The sequence below is a fragment of the Chiloscyllium punctatum genome, chromosome 15 (assembly GCF_047496795.1).
Source record: "Chiloscyllium punctatum isolate Juve2018m chromosome 15, sChiPun1.3, whole genome shotgun sequence".
In the NCBI taxonomy this organism is placed as follows: domain Eukaryota; kingdom Metazoa; phylum Chordata; class Chondrichthyes; order Orectolobiformes; family Hemiscylliidae; genus Chiloscyllium; species Chiloscyllium punctatum.
Genome location: NC_092753.1, coordinates 7,405,020 through 7,419,437, shown reverse-complemented (window position 1 = coordinate 7,419,437; position 14,418 = coordinate 7,405,020). Strand labels below are relative to the sequence as shown.

Here is a 14,418-nt window from a genome sequence, read left to right as displayed (position 1 = left end):
TGGCTCCCTTCACCATGGTCTGGTTGCTCATCCTCCCTACAGTACTATTCATATCCACACAGCTTGCGAGAAGTTTGCTACTCTTGCACAATTATAGCTACTGAGGCTCCTTGACAGTTGCCCCTTGGGTCACAACGTTTGCCCCACCTCCTGTTCTTGATCACAGATCAGGGCTGAATTCCTAATGTAAGCGGTGTAACTGCCACCTGCAGCAAGGTGTCTTGGTGACTTTGCCCGATGCTGCACAATGTCTGCAGATCAAACTCCAGATGCTCAACTTGGATCTGAAGTTGCTTCAGCAGCAAACAACTTGCTGCAGATGTGATCACTCTGGATTATCTTGGCATACTGCAGCTCCTACATGCTGCAGCCACAACACACACCTGACCTGTCATCTCTATCATATTTCATTAAGTTAATAAAAAATCACGAACACTCCTGCCCTTTACACTTTACTATACTATTTCACATTATTAGTACGTTCGTATCAACCTTACGTTTTTGAGAGAAGACTGATGAGCTGAACATAAACTGAATACCTCCCTCTCACTTTAAAGACTTGATATACTTACCAATCAGCTGCATTGTTGAGACAAGAATCTACTAAACCCCTCTCCTTTCTCCTCTGAACTTCTTGATACGCTTTATTCCTTCTCTCGATTTTACGTCGCCCCCCTTCAGACGATTGTCATTTATGTTCATGAATGCTTTTGGAGCTTATTTGGCTCAAATTAACTGCCTCATTTACTACACTACACACACACTGTGGCTACGTGAGAACGAACGACTGTGAAGAGGTTTGATCAATTCTGCGGATATTTGTAAGGCGCCATCTAAGTGCAACTACTTGTTGCTGTCCCTCAGGACAACGAGCGCAGCCTCTGGCCAACCGTCCGGCCGGTGGGGGGCGCATGCGCGCTGTGGTCGGGGAAGATGGCGGTGCGGGTGACGGTTGGTCTCGCGCGGACAGCGGGCTCTTCACCGCCGGGGAGATGAAGCAGCCGTCCCTCCGAGCCGCAGTCAGTGAGCGCAACTCGGCCCGGCTTTCCGGGGTAAGTGGAGCTGGAGTTGACTTGAGATCTCGGGTTACTGGGATGGAGGGGAATGGACAAATTGGAGGGGACGGGGAGGTGGGTGTTCCATTGGCTTAAAGGAGGTTGGTCCGGTGGACGGGGACGGATGGGGCTGCAGGTTGAGGGAGGCGGGGAAAGTGGAAGGTTGCGAGGTTTGGATGAGGAGAGATGGGGAACTTCGATGGGTAGGTGGTGGGGGATTGGATGGGTAAAGGGAGTCTGGTGGCAGAGGATTACACAAGGCGAAAGTGAAGACTGCAGATGCTGGAGATCAGAGTCAAGATTGGAGTGTGTAGTAAAAGCACAGCAGGTCAGGCAGCATCGGAGGAGCAGGAAAGTCGACGTTTCAGGCTGGACGATTAGACAAGTGATGGGGGTTAGATGAGTGCAGGGGATTCAGGTGATGGGGGGGTTGGTTGGGTAAAGGGAGTCAGGTGGCAGGGGATTAGACAAGTGCAGAGAGTTCAGGTGATGGGGGTAGATGGGTGCAGAGGTTCAGGTGGCAGGGGATTAGACAGGTGTAGATGGTTAAGTGGCAGGAGATTAGATGGGTGCAGGGGTTTCAGGTGTTGGGGGAAAAAGATGGGTCCAGGGGGTCAGGTGGTGAGGGATTAGATGGGTTTAGAGGGTTAAATGGCAGGGAATGAGATGGGTGCAAAGAGTTCAGGTGGCAGGGGATTAGCTGGGTGTGGGGGGGGGGGTCAGGTGGCGAGGGATTAGATGGATGCAGGGGGTCAGGAGATGGGGGATTAGATGGGTGTGAGGGCATTAGGTGGCAGGGATTAGATAAGTGTATGGGGTTAGGTAGTGAGCAATTAGATGGGTGCAGGGGGTAGGTTGCGGGGATTAAATTGAAGTGGGTGGGAGGGAGAAGTGTGTTAGATGGGCCTTCAGTGGGGGAGGTAAGTGGGAAGGTTAGATGGGCCTTCATTGGAGAAGAGAGATAGGAGGGTTAGATGATATGAGAGGTGATGGGTTAGTTTAGAACTGGGGGTCGTGAGAGTAACTTAGATGGGTAAAGGAAGTTAGGTGTGGTGGACGTTTAGAGAGAGATTAGATTGGCACAGGTGGGCTACCAGTACAGAGGGGAGGAGTGTGACTTGGGCTTGGTGGAGTTGGGGAGTTGGAGATGGGTAGGTGGGAGCGGTAGGTAAATGGGTATGGTGATATGGGGTTTGGGAGGGTCGGGGTCAGATGGTGATGTTAGAAGGGTTGGGGGAGATATGTAGAGGTTATGGGAGAGGTTAGAAGTGTGTAAAGAGGTTGGGGTTTTCTGGTGTGTACGGATTGTTTGTGGGGTACAGATGGTAAGAGGAAGGTAAATGGGAGGGTAGGTGGAGAATGGAAGTGGTAGCTAATCGGAGGACAGTAGGTACAGGTAGGTGGGAGGAGAGGTAGATGTTCAGTGAGTTTGACAGGAGTTAGGTTAAAACGATTGCAGGCTTGGAGATTAAGCTGGTAATTGAAAGGTGGGGGTGTATAGATGGGCAGTAGAGAAGTGGGCAGTAGAGATTTGGGCAATGGTTAGTTGGGTAGGAGTTAGTAGGGAGACTGGGTACCTGGATGGGTGGTGAATGAGGTTGGGGAGTATGGTTTGGGGCATGAGGTTGATGATTAGGTAGGGTTGTTTGCTTGTGTAGGGATGAGGTGGCACCAGTTAATGAGTAGCAGGGGAGGGGGTTAGATAAATAGAGGGAAGGTGGGGGTTCAGTTTTGGGGACAGGGTTAGATGAGTAATGGGGTGGTTGTGGTGTTAGATGAGTAGGTGAGTTGGGACAGTTTAGATGGTTGGTTGGGTGGATAAGAGAGAAGGGCATAGTGGGCTTTCAGGTATGGGTTAGGAAGCAAGCTTATAAGGTTGGGGACATAGGGATAGGAGCAAGGCTGTAAGTTGGTTTGGAGCTCTTGGGGAAATAGAAGCTTTGATGTAGAGAAGGGAAGTGGGGTGTTGGATGAGTCTGAAGGAAAAGGGTTAGATTTGTGGTAACAGGTGAAGCTTGATGGGCAGGAGGTTCATTGGAGTAGAAGGAACAGGAGGACTTTGGGGCGTGTAGGGCATGAATATAAGTAGTGTGATTTGGTTTTGATGATGAGGATAGGTAGATGTGGCAGGTGGAATGGAGTGAATTGGGGAGTGGTCAGATGGGTTGAAGAGAAAAAGAGGGTGATTAGGTTAGGTGGGAGTTGGAGATGGGTCATATGGGAGAGGTAAGAATTTTGAGTGGTGTGGTAGGTGAATCGTCTGAGGTGTTGAAGGCAGAGGAATGGAGGTTAGGATTGGGTTGAGGTCTGAGAGCTGGAGGGGTTATCTGGGATGGGATGGAGAAGAACTGGCTGTTAGGGATGAACTTGGCTTTGGGGGTGAGTAGAGCATGAGGCGGGTTGGTGGACAGTCTAATGGGTGGAGGACTGGGTTCAACAGATAAAACGGGTGATGCGAGGCTCATTAGCAGGATTAGGATGTTGGTGTGAATAGAATTGAGGAAGCAGGAAGGTGGGATGGATAGAGTAATTGGAGAGGAGGATGAGTTGATGGGTGTTTTATGATGACCTCTGGGGTAGAACAGTGACAAGGAATGGCTAGGATTAGAAAGGAAGTTGAAGGGGGTGGTAATGAGTGAGCTTGGGAGAGAGAAGAGGTTGGGTCAATAGGGTTTGGTTGAAGGGAAAGAATGATAGTTTGTATGGGGGAGGTAAGTAGTTAAGAGAGAAAATGGGTAAGGATGGGTTGGGTAGATGGAAAGAGTGTTCACAAAAGGAATGATGGGATGTGAGAATAGGTTTAGGTGAAGGGTGTAAGAAAATTGGGATATGAGATCGGACCTGGGAGGGTGTGGATTGAGTAAGCAAGTGTGGTTGGGAGAGAAGGGAGTTGGGGAAGTAGGAATTTCAGTAAGTATCTGGAATTAAGAGTGTAATGCTGACTGTGGATTGATTGTCGGAAAACCCATCTGGTTCATTATTTGTTCAGGAAGAAAGTTGCCATCCTTCCCTGGTCAGGCCTATATGTGATTCCAGAACCACAGCGATGTGACTGATTCTTAACTGCTTTCTGGACAACTAGAGATGGGTTATAAATGCTGGCCGAGCCAATCATGCCTTCATTCCTTGAATTAATAATAAAAAAAGGGTGGTCATTGCCTGAGGGAGGGAAAGAAGCAGGTAGAAGGTAGGGCGACAGTGAAGGAAGGCAGTAATAGGACAGGTATTAGATTGAACAAGGGTAAGGTAAGGGGAAGGAGACAGATGGGAGCTGCAGTAGGAGAGAAGAGAAAGGGTGAGGATTGAAAAGAATGAAGCATAAGAGTAATCACACAGAAGACTGGGAAGCAGAAGAGGGCTAGAGAGATGAAAGGGAGGGTGGGGAAGCATTATAGTGCATGTGTTAGGGAGGGGAATAAGATCATAAGTTGTGGAGTGGAGAAGGGGGGACATCTGAAGGGAAATGCAGGAAAGATGGAATCAAACAAAATGGCCAAACAGCTCATAAGGGATACATAGAAACATGATGGGAACAGATTAACAGGGACCAGAGCAGGTAAGATATCGTCCTGAGGGCAGTGTAAAAGTAGGGATAAATCAGGGCCTTATGAAATTGTGAGGTATGATGATAAATGACATGGGAGAATGAGATGTTAATTAAGCCAGATTTCAGGAAGTTTGAGTCAGAGCTTCAGATAGAAAACAAAAGATAATCACAGATTACAAAGGATAATCACGGATTACCAAGGAAAATTGTTAGGGATGTTAGAATACAACCTGAGGTAAGGAGTACACTGAGATGTAAATGGGAATGTCATAAATTAAGGGAACACAGTATTCAGCAAGTAACTGAGTCACTGGGCTTGAAAAGAACATGAATGTTTATTTGTCCATCAACCCACTGCAAAGTCTGTACTCAGTAACATAGAAGTTTACATTAAATATTAGTCTAGTGCAATGAGAGTAACATTTAGTTATGGCTCCTGTACCAAACGTCTATTGCTTAAGGGTCGTTCCTAGAAGTACTCCAGTATGATGGGGGTAAGATTCAAAGTGACCACCTTTTTAACATCATTCAGACGCAATGTTAATTTATTATTCTGTATTTTTGTTCTATCATCAGGGAAGTATTTCACTCCAGTAAACCGTGGATTAATGAGACATGAATTTGTTCAAAAACAGTTATCCAAATTCAAGCATGCAGTTAATGGGAATGGGAAGAGGCATTTCCATGTGACAGTCAGCTCCCCAAAACAAATTGGGTCCTGCTGTTTTATTGCAATTTTCTATTTTTTTTCCTTCTCTTTTATTAGTCAAGGAGGAGAGTCCTTGCACGCACACTGGTCCAGCTTGCTCAGAGCCAGCTCTGAGTGAACAGAGCCTCAGAAATTCCTCTTTTTTTTTTGTGTGAAGACTCCTGTTTATTTTTTTACACAAGATTGCAATTTTCTATTCTGTACCAGCCCAATTAACCTATGTGTGGTAGGCATTCTCTTAATTTTATGACACTGGACAGAAGGTGAACACTGGACCTAGGATGTAGTGTAGACATCTAGATAGATGCTTAAGTTGGGTGGGACATAAGTGGAGATTTTGTCACTTTGAACAGCAAGTCAGATGAGGGCTATTTTCTATGTCCTCTATCGTCTTTATTATTTTGAACATTATCCTCCCAAACTATTGAATTGTCATTGCAAGTATGTCATTAGTTTGTGTATTTAATAAAAGATGCATATTTTTCTTAAGCTTTTTTGTTATTTCTCTGAGGGACATGGTTGCCATCGGTTAATTTTCACTCTTGAGAGCAATATTTATGTTCAAATAATAGGGATGAGAATCAAAAGTAATAACAAGCCAGGTGTTGATGCTGCGTTAGTGAAACAACTTTTACACAGCATTTTCATATTTGGAAAACAGCATCTGAAAAGATTGTGCAAGAAAATTCAAGAGACTTTTGAAATGTAATTAGATAAATAACTGTTGGAGAAAGCATGTCAGGCCTGGGGGAAAGAGCAAGGAATTTGGATTAGTAGGTAGGATTCTATGATTAACTGTTAATGTTTTAAAATGTTTACATCTGTATTCAGGATTTATACAAGAAACATGAATCAAGTTCAATAATTTTGTTTCACTTTGTGTGAAAAGCATAGGGAGAAGGTTTCTTATTGCTTGTACAGTGCATTATTGTTCTGATTATGCAATTCATCCGTTTGTAAATAGAGTTAGTGCCCTGTAGAAACACTCAATCTCTTGATCATGCCAATTGTGGACTTCAATTTTCACTTTTCCTCTACTTTCAAACTAAATAGAGAACCACACAGTAAAGCAATTAAATTTGCTAATTTTTGAAAAATGTTTCTTTGGTTTGTCTGTTATAATCTATATTTCATGTGTTTGAAACTGTTGTCTTTAAGTTTTTTTTATATAAAATAGAACCATTTGTGGTCAAAACCTACCATTACAAGTTTTGCTCAGATCTAATTAAAATGGCAAATGGCCAACCATATGTGCACATCAAAAAAGTTATATTTAACTAGATATGAGGTAAAAACAATGACTGCAGATGCTGAAAACCAAATACTGGATTAGTGGTGCTGGAAGAGCACAGCAGTTCAGGCAGCATCCAACGAGCAGCGAAATCGACGTTTCGGGCAAAAGCCCTTCATCAGGGCTTTTGCCCGAAACGACGATTTCGCTGCTCGTTGGATGCTGCCTGAACTGCTGTGCTCTTCCAGCACCACTAATCCAGTATTTAACTAGATATGGCCAACCTCCCTGATTGCTGTGCATGGTGAATTGGTGAATAGATGGGGAGCATGGGGAGAAGATGTGGCTTTGGATGAGGGAAGTGGGAGAGTTGGATGGGTATAGGGAGCATGTGGGTGTACCTGTCCTTTTAATTTACACTGCTGATGAGGTTAAAGTCTTCAGTTGACTAATTTTGTCAACACTCACTTTCAGTCACAAAGCTATAGACTGAAGTGCTGCTGATGGACTTCACTGGATGATTCGGACTAATGCTTCTATGCAGTCCTGATGAAGTATATTGTTGACTGAACCACTTCCTTTTCACTGATTAGTTAGCCAAAATTCTATCTGCCTTTTCACTTTGTTCTTCTGCTGTTGTGGCATATTGCTGTATTACATTGCCTACAAAAATAATAACCGCATCAAAAATGATTCACTAAGTATGAATCTCTCTTGGATATCCTGAGAACATGATTAGGATCTATATAAAAGATAATTTTGTGTTCTACATGGTGGTACCTTGAGATATCTTCTATAGTCTTTCATTACTTTGACACTTACTTCTCAATCTGTTTATTTGGTTTTGCAAATCTGCTTTGTGTTATGTGCATTCAATGGACAATGCATATTCTTCCAGTCCTCTTGTTATTTATCTCAGGGACTGAGTTGCCACACATCAGTCGTTAGTTTTTACACTCTAGGTGAGTAGTATGTTTTTATTTTAAATCCTCAGTGATAAAAACAGATTCAGTTAACACTCCTAACGCTGAGGTGGGAGGTTGCGTGTTCAAATGATTCATCGATTTGAGCTCAGAATGATTCTCATTCCTATGTTACGTCATGGGATAAACCTGCCTGCATAATTTAAACCAGCAACACAAAAAAGATTTATCCCATGCAGTAATATGTGCAATTTTGAGAGACCAAGAACTATTTAAAGTAAAAATTAACAATGTTATTTCTGAAAGTATAACAGAATCATTAACTAACAACTAGTTACAACTGCTTCCTCTGACCTATCTTTTACTTACCATTCGATTAATACAAGTCCAATAAAACCCCTACTTAAGATTTACTGAAACGAATCAAATTCTAAAATCAGCCAGCTGTCAAATCTTCTCTTTATATTTCTTCTGTCATCTTCTTAGGGATTCCTGTTTCACCGGTCACTGATCGATAAAGGTACCTCTCAGACAGCTGTTTCTCGGGCGGTCTGTATATGCTGGTGGTTGGCAGTTCTCTCCGAATTGTTCAATTTTTCCTGGTCTTATACCCCCAAAGCATCGGATTATGTCATTGGCTTTTAATATTGTCAATATACTAAATTCAAACTTGATTGGAGTTTGGCATTTTTTTGGATATGATTCAAACTGTTGGGCCTAATTCAAATTTGTTTTTGTCTCCAGGCAACCAACTACATTAGCTATTGGACCATAAGGTTACATTATAACTTGTTCAGAACACTAGGTGCTGTTAGGTAGTTCTGCTAGCTGTTAACTTTCTTCAAGGTATAGTACACCCACATCTTCATAACACTTTCCCCCTTAAGAAAAAATGAACCATCATAATGAAAAGATGGCTTCATTTTTTCTATTCTTCAAACATATTACCCTTACATATGACCCGCAACACATATGATTTTAAAATTAAAAGTCTGTAACATAAGACTCCAATGAAATAGTCTCATATTCTTCTCTTTGAAGCATTCTGAAAATGTAAGAGAATTGTGATCCATGTACACCACCATCTCAAACACATTGTTCGTGACATACACTTCAAAATGTTGTAAGGCCAGTACCAAACTCAATAGTGCTTTTTTGAACATGGAGTATTTCCTTTGGATGTTGATCATCTTCGAAAAGTAACCAATTGGCAGTTGAATCTCATCCCCATCTTCCTGTAGGAGTATAGCTTCAACTCCTGTGTCACTAGCATCAATGGCAACTTTAAAAGGCCAGCGACCATAATTCTATTAGTTTTAAAATAGTGATTGAAAAAGATAGTCAAGATCTAACAGTTGAAGTTCTAAATTAGATTAGATTAGATTACTTACAGTGTGGAAACAGGTCCTTCGGCCCAACAAGTCCACATCGACCCGCCGAAGCGTATACCACCCAGACCCATACTCCTACATTTACCCCTTCACCTAACACTACGGGCAATTTAGCATGGCCAATTCACCTAACCTGCACATTTTTGGATTATGGGAGGGAACCGGAGCACCCGGAGGAAACCCACGCAGACACTGGGAGAATGTGCAAACTCCACACAGTCGCCTGAGGCGGGAATAGAACCCGGGTCTCTGGCGCCGTGAGGCAGCAGTGCTAACCACTGTGCCGCCCACAAATTGGAGGAAGGCTGATTTTCACGGAATTAGGCAAGAACTTTCAAAAGCTGACTGGCGGCTGATGTTTGCAGTTAAAGGGATGGCTAGACAGTGGGAAGCCTTCACAAATGAGACGAGAGTCCAGAGAGAGTATATTCCTGTTAGGGTGAAAGGAAAGGCTGATAGGTATAGGGAATGCTGGATGACTAAAGAAATTGAGGGTTTGCTTAAGAAAAAGAAGGAAGCATATGTCAGGTTTGGACAGGAGAGATCGAGAAAACCATTAGAGTACAAAGGCAGTAGGAGTATATTTAAGTGGAAAATCAGGAGGGCAAAAAGGGGACATGAGATAGCTTTGGCAAATAGAATTAAGGAGAATCCAAAGGGTTTTTTACAAATACGTTTAGGACAAAAGGGTAACTAGGGAGAGAATAAGGCCCCTCAAAGATCAGCAAGGCAGCCTTCGTATGGAGCCACAGAAAATGGGGGTGGGGGGGGGTCTACTAAACAAGTATTTTGCATCAGTATTTACTCTGGAGGAGGACATAGAAGATATAGAATGTAGGGCACTAGATGGTGACATCTTGAAAAATGTCTGTCACAGAGGAGGAGGTGCTGGATGTCTTGAAACACATGGATAAATCCCCAGGACCTGATCAGGCGTACCCGAGAACTCTGTGGGAAGCTAGGGAAGTGATTGCTGGACCCTTTGCTGAGATATTTATATCAGTGATAGTCACAGGTGAGGTGCTGGAAGACTGGAAGTTGGCTAACATGGTACCATTATTTAAGAAAGGTGGTAAGGACAAGCTAGGGAACTATAGACTGGTGAGCCTGATGTCGGTGGTAGGAAAATTGTTGGAAGGAATCCTGAGGGACAAGATTTACACATATTTGGAAAGGCAAGGACTGATCATGGATAGTCAGCATGGCTTTGTGCAAGGGAAGTCATGTCTTACGAATTTGATTGATTTTTTTGAAGAAGTAACAAAGAGGATTGATGAGGACAGAACGGTGGATGTGATCTATATGGACTTCAGTAAGGCAATCGACAAGATTCCCCATGGGGGAGACTGGTTAGCAAGGTTAGCAAGGAATACAGGGAGAACTAGCCATTTAGATATAGAACTGGCTCAAAGGTAGAAGACAGAGGGTGGTAATGGAGGGTTGGTGTTCAGATTGGAGACCTGTGACCAGTGAAATGCCACAAGGATCAGTGCTGGGTCCACTACTTTTCATCATTTACATAAAAGATTTGGATGCAAGCATAAGAGGTATAGTTAGTAAGTTTGCAGATGACACCAAAGTTGGAGGTGTAGTGGATAGCAAAGAAGGTTACCTCAGATTACAATGGGATCTTGATCAGACAGGCCAGTGGGCTGAGACGTGGCAGAAGATAATTTAATTTAGATAAATATGAGGTGCTGCATTTTGGGAAAGCAAATCTTAGCAGGACTTATACACTTAATGGTAAGGCCCTAGAGAGTGTTACTGAACAAAGAGACCTTGGAATGCAGGTTCATAGCTCCTAGAAAGTGGAGTTGCAAGTAGAAGAAGCATTTGGTACGCTTTCTTTTATTGGTCAGTGTGTTGAGTACAGGAGTTAGGTCATGTTGCGGCTGTACACAACATTGGTTAGGTCATTTTTTGAAATATTGCGTGCAATTCTGGTCTCCTTCCTATCGGAAAGATATTGTGAAACTTAAAGTCTTCAGAAAAGATTTACAAGGATGTTGCCAGGGTTGGAGGATTTGAGCTATAGGGAGAGGCTTAATAGGCTAGGGCTGTTTTCCCAGGAGTATCGGAGGCTGAGGGGTGACCTTTATAGAGGTTTACAAAATTGAGGGGATTGGATAGGTTAAATAGGCAAAGTCTTTTCCCTGGGGTCGGGGAGTCCAGAACTAGAGGGCATAGGTTTAGGGTGAGAGGGGAAAGATAGAAAAGAGACCTCAGGGGCAACATTTTCACACAGAGTGGTATGTGTATGGAATGAGCTGCCAGAGGAAGTGAAATTGGGATATCTGGTTGACATGGATGAGTTGGACCGAAGAATCTGCTTCCGTGCTGTAAATCTCTATGATTCTATGGTGCACTTTGGCCCATTTCTCCTCTGCACTATCTCCCGTGGTCTCCATTTCCATCATAGGATTCTATCTTTCAGATAATAACCTTCTGGAATATTCCCTGCCTCCTTTTTGGAGTACACATCCATATAATCTTTTATCAGCTTGTCTTGCTTTTGCAAGTCCCTTCACCTTTCAGGACTAAACACTTCTGTCTGACCCTCTGCCTGTTCAGCTTTTTGTTGCACCATTGCGTCCAACAGGATCTTCGCTAACTGAACCTCAACTCCTCCATTTGTTTCTTTACGTTTCGCTTTGTGCTGTGACTTATGATAGTGAGATCTGGTTACCAGGATATTTCTGTTTAAACTCCTCAGTTTCTTGGTCTTCCTTGAGCTTCTTCACAACAGGGGTCACTCCCACTTTGGATCCTGCCGAATCATTCCTGAGAACAAACTGAATTCATGGAACTGATACTCTGGCAATCACTCTCACTGTAACTTCCCTAGTATTGAGTTGGTACTCTAACCTGATTTTACATAGGCGAAAGCTAAATTTGTGTCCATCCATCCCATAAATTACCACACTCTTAGGACACAGATCAGAAAGAATGCATATTCGCTCATCCCTTACTGTCAGCGACTGGTTAGTTCCTGTATATCTCAAAATTATTACTTCTTGACCTTCTCCCCCTGTTCTTTCTTTCTGAGTAAACTTTACCCACTAAGGCAAATTCTTTGTAGAGATTAGGTACTAACTCCATACCCAGCCTCTGCCTAGGCTGTGCACTGTCCTGCAGCTCCTCGGCTCCTCTTGGGGTCACCCTTAATACCTTCACTGATGCCACTGGCTTAGCTTCTTTTCCTGCATCTTTTCCCCACAATGCCTTTCTTTAACACCCAGCACTGTGACTTTACGTGTCCCACTTTCTGGCAGTGAAAACACCTTTTCCCAGTGCCCCTCTGAAACCACCGGCACCAAACGTTTCTGTGTCTCACTCCATTATAGTGAAAACATCTGAGGCCTTTCATCTCCTGTCGACCTTCTTAGGCTTCTTTATCCTGTCGTAAATTCTTACCAGTGCTCTCTACTCTAGTACAGGCTCTCCCCTTCTTCCACCTTCTATCCCTCACAGGATGAAATTCTGGCCGGAAGCTTGTCTTATGCACCAATATATTCATCTGCTAATTCTGCTGCCCTTCTCACTCCTGAACTTTCTGTTCCTCTTCGTGAATTCTTGTCATCTCTGGAAATGAGTTTTTAAACTTCTCCAACAGAATAATGTCTCTTCAAGCTTCAAAGGTCCTATCTCTCTTCAATGCACGTACCCATTGATTAAAATAACCATGTTTGAACTTAACGTAAGTCTGACCTGGTTCCTCCTTTTTATGCTTCTGAACCGCTGACTATATGCTTCTGGTACCAATTCATAAGCACTTAAAATATCCTGTTTAACCTCTTCATAATCTCTTCAACCCTTATCTGACAGTGCGGCAAATACCTCACGAGCTCTACCTACCAATTTAGCCTGAACTAGAATTACCCATAAATCGTTGAACCACTCCATCTGCCGAGCCAACTTTTCAAATGAAATAAAGAAGGCTTCAACTTGTTTCTCATCAAAATGTGGCAGAGTTTTGTAATATTTGTATATATCAATACCATTTCTTTTAATTTCCATCCTGTTAACTTGACTTTGCTGACTAAGTCGCAACTACTCAAGTTCAAATTCTCTCTCTTTGCTCAGCTAAGAACCTCCTCTCTTTTTTCCCCTCTCTCTCTCTCTCTCTCTCTCTCTCTCTCTCTCTCTCTCTCTCTCTCTCTCTCTCTCTCTCTCTCTCTCTCTCTCTCTCTCTCTATACTCCTCACTCCCTCTTCTCCGCCCCCATTTATCTTCTAACTCCATTTTCCTTAATGGTAATTCATGTTTTTCTACCTCTACTGCACTTGTCTGTTTCTCTGACGCACCTAAGTGTTTGAGTAATTCCCTCAGAATTTTAGCTTTACCTTTGTCCCTGGTCAAACCCAAATCTAATTTCTTTGCTAATTCTAAAAGTACGGCCTTTTTCTTTCCTTCTCAATTTTCTAGGCAAATTTGAAAATCACCTTTAAATCTCAGAACCTCTTTCGCAATTTTAAGAGTGATTTTTCTCTCGCTTTTAATCAACCACAAGTCACTAAAATTAGGCATTGTCTCACTTACATTTTATTTAAAGATCTAGGATACTAAATCTGCAAGTGTTTAAATCTGCTGGGAATTTTTGTACCCCCAAATCTATTCAAATCTGTCTAAGCCACTTCAGATCACGAATCTAAGACCCAAACAGTTCAAATTGCATACAAAAGCCCCCAAACTGTTACGTAACTGGGTCAACCCTTCTGCTTGCTTAATTTAAACCAGCAATACAGAAAAGATTTATCCTGTGCAGTAAGCTGTGAAAATTTGGGAGACCAAGAACTATTTAAAGTAAAAAAATTAACAATTTTATTTTGTAAAGTATAACAGAGAATAATTAACAACTATTTACAACTCCTTCCTCTAACCTACCTTTTACTTACCTCCTTTAGTACTAGTCCAGTAAAACCCCAATTAAGATTTACTGAAAAAATCAAATTTCAAAACCAGCCAACTGTCGAATCATCTCTTTATATCTTCTTTTGTCTTCTATTCTTCTTCTGAGGGTGGTTGTTGTGAATAACCTCAGACTTTCCCAAATAGTACTCCATCTGCTAGATTTTTGCCCAGTCATTTAATCTATCTGCATCTGTCAGCAACTCCCTTATGTTTTCTTTACCTTATCTTTTCTACCTATCTTTTTGTGTGAATTTAGCTATAATTACTTTACTCCCCACATTTAAGTCACTGGTCATTGATCGATAAAGGCACCTTTTAAGAGAGCTATTTTTCGGACAGTCTGTACACGCTAGTGGCTTGGTAGTTCAGTCCCAACTGTTCAGTTTTTCCCAGTCTTATTCCCCAACACATTGGATTCTGCCATTAGGCTTTAATATTGTCAATATACTAAATGCAAATTTGATTGGAGTTTGGTATTTTTTGGGGGTATAATTTAAACTGATGGACCTAATTCAAATTTGTTTTTGTCTCCAGGCAACCAACTACACTAGCTGCTGGACCAAAAGGTTACTTTTTTTTTCTTTTTTTCTCTTTTTTTTTTCCCTTTTTCTTTTTTTTTTATTTAACCCCCACACTACTTACACAGCTGCT

At 42.5% G+C, this 14,418-nt stretch overlaps 1 protein-coding gene across 2 annotated transcripts in view; it reads left to right on the top strand.

Moving 5' to 3' along the window:
- Window positions 1-916: 916 nt before the first annotated feature.
- The window catches only part of fndc3a (fibronectin type III domain containing 3A), a 212,714-nt gene continuing 199,212 nt past the window's right edge, over window positions 917-14,418 (top strand). For both annotated transcript variants that reach the window (XM_072584555.1, XM_072584554.1), the window contains exon 1: window positions 917-1,052. The gene's annotated coding sequence lies outside the window, so the exon portion shown is untranslated. The remainder of the gene's footprint in view (window positions 1,053-14,418) is intronic.